Here is a 5,509-nt window from a genome sequence, read left to right as displayed (position 1 = left end):
TTTGTCATCCCGTGCTCCTACCGCAATCTTTATATATGCGCGCAGAATACCCATGTGAGGGCTGGCTTGACCGCAGTAACGATAGCAAGAGCTCAGATAACCCCGGGATATTCCGTGGCTTGGTCGACTTTGTTGCTTGTCTTCATGGAGTTTTGAAAGAGCACCTCGAGAATGCCACTGTGTTTAAGGGAACTTCGAAAACCGTGCAGAACGAGCTGTTGGACTGTATGTTGGCTGTTATGAGGGAACACGTCATCCAAGAAGCACAAGGCAGCGATTTTCTATCAATCCAGGCCGACAAGACCAGCGATATTGCCACAGTGCCAACTTGTGCTTGTGCTACATTGATACCAAAAGCAACGATTTTTTGCTTTTATTCATCTGCATTCAACTACAGCTGATTCCGTCGCTACAGGACTCAAAGAGCATCTTGCTGTCATCCTTCCGGAGTATCAGACGAGTAAACTCATCTCCCAAGCGTATGATGGAGCCAGCGTGATGAGGGGTGCCAATGCAGGTGTTCAAAGGAAGATTCAAGATGTGTACCCAAATGTCCATTACATCCACTGCTATTCGAATCAACTCAATTTAATAATGCAAAAGGCCACTTCTCACATACCCAAAGTTAGATTTTTTTTTTCTGACCTTGGGTGATCTGGAAAAAAGGCTGGCAAATCTTCCAAGCGCACAAATGTACTTGATAAAGTTGTTGCCCATAGACTACCAGCATCGAGCAGTGTTAGATGGAACCTTCACAGCTGTGCCATCAATACAGTGTTTGAGCACAGAGAGGGCCTCATTCGCTGTTTTGAAACTATTTGAGACTCGGGTAACTTTGACCCTGTTTCCACCAGAGAGGCAGGAGGCTTTGCCATGCTGCTGGATGATCAGGATTTAAAAAATATCTGCACCGTTTCCACATCATCATGCCACATGTGGACATCTCTATGCCAAACTCCAGCAGAAGGTTATAGATTCAGTTCACATTAAGGGGAGCATCCAGCAGTTCCAGCAGGACATACAGAAGATCAGGTAGCAGCTGCGTTCCTCCTTTTGTATTTGTTATCATTATTATTGTTATTAGTCATACAATTCTTAATCCTTTGTCAATCCTTCTCTGGTTAACCAAAGCAGTGAAGGAGCTTCTCAACCGAAGAGGCGGCGGTCGACCAGTCCAGAAGTCCATGAACGGATTGCATCAGAAGTGAGTTTATTGCAGTCCTTGTTACTCTGCAGTGTTTCTTGAAAAATATATCAAAGGAAGCCATCAAAAAGAAAGTAAAAAATATTAACATCAAGTTAAATGGCATTGTTTCATTTACCTTCTTTGGGTACTGAATGTGTTCTCATGTCTTTGAGTTTATACATTTTTGCTTAATTACTGTAGCAAAGAGTAGATCCTTTGATATTGGGCTTTATTAAACTTAATGAAACTATACTACATTTATTTGCAATGCATATTTTACTACAAGTCGATCTATTTAACCATTTCCATAGTCTTTAAATTGTGATCTAAATAGATTTGTTATTCTTAGGTTTCCTCTAGTGGGAAAAGTTAGTATGACGGCCTTCATATTCGCTGAATCTGATTGACATGAAAATGGCTGATATTTTAAAAATTGCTATTAGCGCCCTAAGCATCAGAAGTTCATGAAACTTGACATGTTGTCTCAGAATGTCTAGTCCATATGTATGAAGTTTGGATAAATCAGGGATTCAAACACTGAAATTGGTCTCCGTCTCTCTATAACATAAAACTGATCATTTTAAATGTTGCAGTTGAAATTGACATTTTGTCATCACTACATCATTTTTGTTTTTGTCCCTCACTCTGTAGGTTTGTGGCACCATACTCCAACACACCATGGAACGGTTCTGCTTCACAAGCCACCTCATCAGTGCCACCTTGCTGCAAGCAGACAGGTTTGAACCGTACACCGTGGCGTTTCCTGAAGATGCACTGAGTAGGACTTTGAAGGCCTATCCAGTGTTCAATCGGAGTAAGCTCAAGACAGAGCTTAGTCTCATCCACGGCAAGGAAGATTTCAGAACCTGTTGTCGTGCTGTGGACCTATTCCAGCTGCTTAAGGAGAACAATCTTGAAGAAGTCTTTTCAGAGACTGTCACTCTCCTAAAGATCCTCATCACCACACCCATGACCACAGCAGAGTCTGAGAGTTGTTTGAAAAGACTTAAGACTTTTCTTAGAAATAGCATGACCCAGGAGAGGCTAAATGCATTGGCCATGCTGTCAATGGAGAGGAGAGTGGTGACTGAGATAATTGACTTTAACCAGAAGGTCATTGAGAAATGTGCAAGTCTGAAAGAAAGGAGAGCAAAATCTCTTTCCAAATCGTGTTACTGCTATAATGATTAGGTAAAAGTCTTTTTTAATGATTACCTTGATTACTTCATTACTGATAATAAACCCACATTCAATCAAATTCACTGATTCATAGTACATTTATATGCATGCATTGACTGTAATAATGATACATCACCTGATTAATGGCTATACATACATATATATATATATAATGATGGCTTTATAGTCTGAAAGTTTGATTTTCAGTATGTTTGCGCCCCCTCAAAATTTTTTATCACCAGCCACTGCTCCAGATGAAAGATTGAGTGACCCGTGTGTCGGAAAAAAGTCACGGAGATCCCATCTTTGCTGCAGAGCTCGAGTTTGGCTTAACCTTGACAATGCCCTTCTTAAACTTAGCTTTTAATAATGTAGATGTGTATATCTTTACAGACAACCCATGCATTCATATTGCAAAATGCTAATCTATTTACGAATGATATCTTTTAAACATCAATATGTGTCAAACTTTATCTATTGGCCTACAATATAAGGTTTTAGGCCAGTTTGGTATAGGAGACGATGCAGTTCACTAGAATGACCAGTAGATATCGACAAGGTCCATCCTTTTCATGTTTTTTAACCTATGAAGAGTTTGGATCCAAAGTGAGAACTCCGTCCAGGACCGATTCTAGGCTTTCAGTTTAAGTCAGACACAGGATAATTGGAGAATAAATGCGATAATGACCAGGAAATAATCTATAGGTGAATGAGTGATGTGAATAAGAACCGGTGAGAGGAAAAGCCTGACTGGGAAACACGAGGGCGGGTGAATGATGATGATGACACCGAGCAAATGGCGAGCTGTCAAAACAACGTGCACATGTGCTCGACAAAAAACAAATGCACACACGCAATCCAGACAAAGTCAAATGATAAAAAAATTGAAATATAATTACATGGAGCCAGTCTGTATGACAGGTAAAGAATATAAGGAAAGTGTAAAAGCAAGAACTTGAGCAGAGACAATCAAGTTGACCAATCAGAAAGCTGTATTTAACTAGCATTACTAGAAGCACAGGACAAACATTTAAGCCCAGCGTTTTTCATCACCAGCATGGGCCTAGGAAATCTCAAAACAATTCTTGTTCATTTTTAACTCAACAAAGTTAAGTGAAAGTGAAAAGTGAATGTGATCTATTTGTCAGATATGGTGACCCATATCCGAAATATACCTCTGCTTTTAACCCATCCAGAGAGTAGTGAACACACGCACAGCAAGTGGTGAACACACATACACCCAGAGAAGTGGGCAGCTATTGCTGCAGCGCCCGGGGAGCAAGTAGGGGTTAGGTGCCTTGCTCAAGGGCACCTCAATCGTTACCCTCCGGACCTGAGGATCGAAAGCCATTACATAACAGACAATGGTAGCCCAATTTTCCCCCATGATTCAGCATTGATCTGGTTCAGTCGGAACTCAGAAATGGCACAGGAAGAATACAAGGTTCTCTGTGATAAACTCTTCACCTATAACGAATGGACTTGCCTTTGAAAGGCATTCATATAATTATTGCAGAATATATGGACAGTTGAAGGGATTTTGAAAGAAGGGATGCCGACTTCTTTCTCATTATCGTCCTGAAATCTACTAAATCTGTCGCTAATTGTTTCACAAGTCACAACTCTTGCTGTTGTCAAACTAAACCATTTAAGAATAAACTGAAGACAAAACAGGCAAAAGAAAAATGGCATAAAAATGTTGGCAATTGCAATCTCCAAATGTTCTGTTTTTATTATCTTCAGGGATCTTCTTTTGTGTTATGCAGTAGAAAGAAAGTCAAACAGGTTTGGAATGACCTGAAGGTGAATAAATTATGAATGAAACTAACTGTCTGTCATTTTTCCTTCAGATAATAAAGATAAATAAACTCCAGCTGGTCAAACGGCTAAGTGTTAGCGATTAAACCTGGGCCAAGACTGCCGAGCACTTCACTCCCGTCCTCACAACAAAGGTATAAACACAACTCTCTCACTTCTTAACAGATCTGTCAGGATTTGACCGTGTATGTGCTTATACCCATAATCACATTTCCTCACAGGATTCAGAGGATGTATCGCATATGATTGAGTTGATCGACCAATGGAAAGAGAACCTAACCACCTTCATGGAGAACCTCCGAAAGACTGAAAGCAGTCAACCCGAGACCATCCAATCTGTTCGAGCTCATGTTGTCAAGTGGCAGAAGTTCTGTGACGACCAGATCAGTGAACGAATTCCTGTTTTATTTTTTTACATTCTTCAATGTTTTATTCACTCTGTTTTTTATTATAGAAAAGGAGCCCTGATATGGAAACCGTTAGATCTTCAGAGGAGAAACTGTCTTATGACCTGGAACAATGGTCAACAGTTAGTTAGCAATGCTAATTGTTTTATTTTCTGGGTTTCTATTAATTCTATTACTTTCCACTTTAAGTAAGTAAAAATAAGTTAATCCCTATCTCTGTTAAACCCTAGGTGTTAACACAACAATGTGCAAACAATGCAACAAAAATGTAAACAAACCTACAAGAGTCCTGGATTGAGGTTTGTCTTCGGTTTTCTTTAGGAGAGACCCGGCTTTAGATGGAGGCCCACCTAAAGGTCAAGAGGCCATGGGAGAGCTGTCTAAAACCATCACTGAGCTTCACAAGCAGCTGAGAATCCGCATCAATAGTGAAAGTGGTAATATGCAGGACTTTCCACATATAGTCAAGTCTTGATTCTTAAATTAATGACTGTGTTTTGGTTCTTCATGCAGGTATGCATGCAACAGTAATGTCACTTAGTGGGAATACGGAGTTCTGGTCCAGAAGACTAAAATCCCAGAGTGGACCTGAACGGCATCCTTCAAGAGATTGGGTGAAGATGGAGGAAGCTCTTGGTAGCTTGATAAATCTGTTTGAAGATGCCGTTTTGCTGGTGGACAGTACATAACTTGAACAGTCCAGGGCCAAGAAAATAGAAAAACAAGACAGTTGAAATACAAAATTTTAAGTCCATACAAGTATTGTACATATTTGACTAAATCATGTGTTGAAATAATCCATAGTTTTTTTATGGTTTGTAGAGCTTCTATTTGAAATGGATGTTCCTCATTGAACTATTATGTTTCTTTTGTCCTTCTGGGTCTGTGAATGGATGGAAATCGCTGATGTCCTGAATAC

At 40.0% G+C, this 5,509-nt stretch overlaps 1 long non-coding RNA gene across 1 annotated transcript; it reads left to right on the top strand.

Annotated features, from left to right (window-relative positions):
- Positions 1 to 231: 231 nt before the first annotated feature.
- On the top strand, positions 232 to 1,969 carry LOC130429367 (uncharacterized). Its single transcript, XR_008907586.1, has 3 exons — positions 232 to 1,032; positions 1,132 to 1,204; positions 1,838 to 1,969. It is a non-coding gene; the product is annotated as an uncharacterized LOC130429367 (long non-coding RNA).
- The last annotated feature ends 3,540 nt before the right edge of the window (positions 1,970 to 5,509 follow it).

The sequence above is a fragment of the Triplophysa dalaica genome, chromosome 10 (assembly GCF_015846415.1).
Source record: "Triplophysa dalaica isolate WHDGS20190420 chromosome 10, ASM1584641v1, whole genome shotgun sequence".
NCBI classification, from domain to species: Eukaryota; Metazoa; Chordata; class Actinopteri; order Cypriniformes; family Nemacheilidae; genus Triplophysa; species Triplophysa dalaica.
Note: the sequence above shows the minus strand (reverse complement) of the source record. Positions and strands in the feature narration are given on the sequence as shown.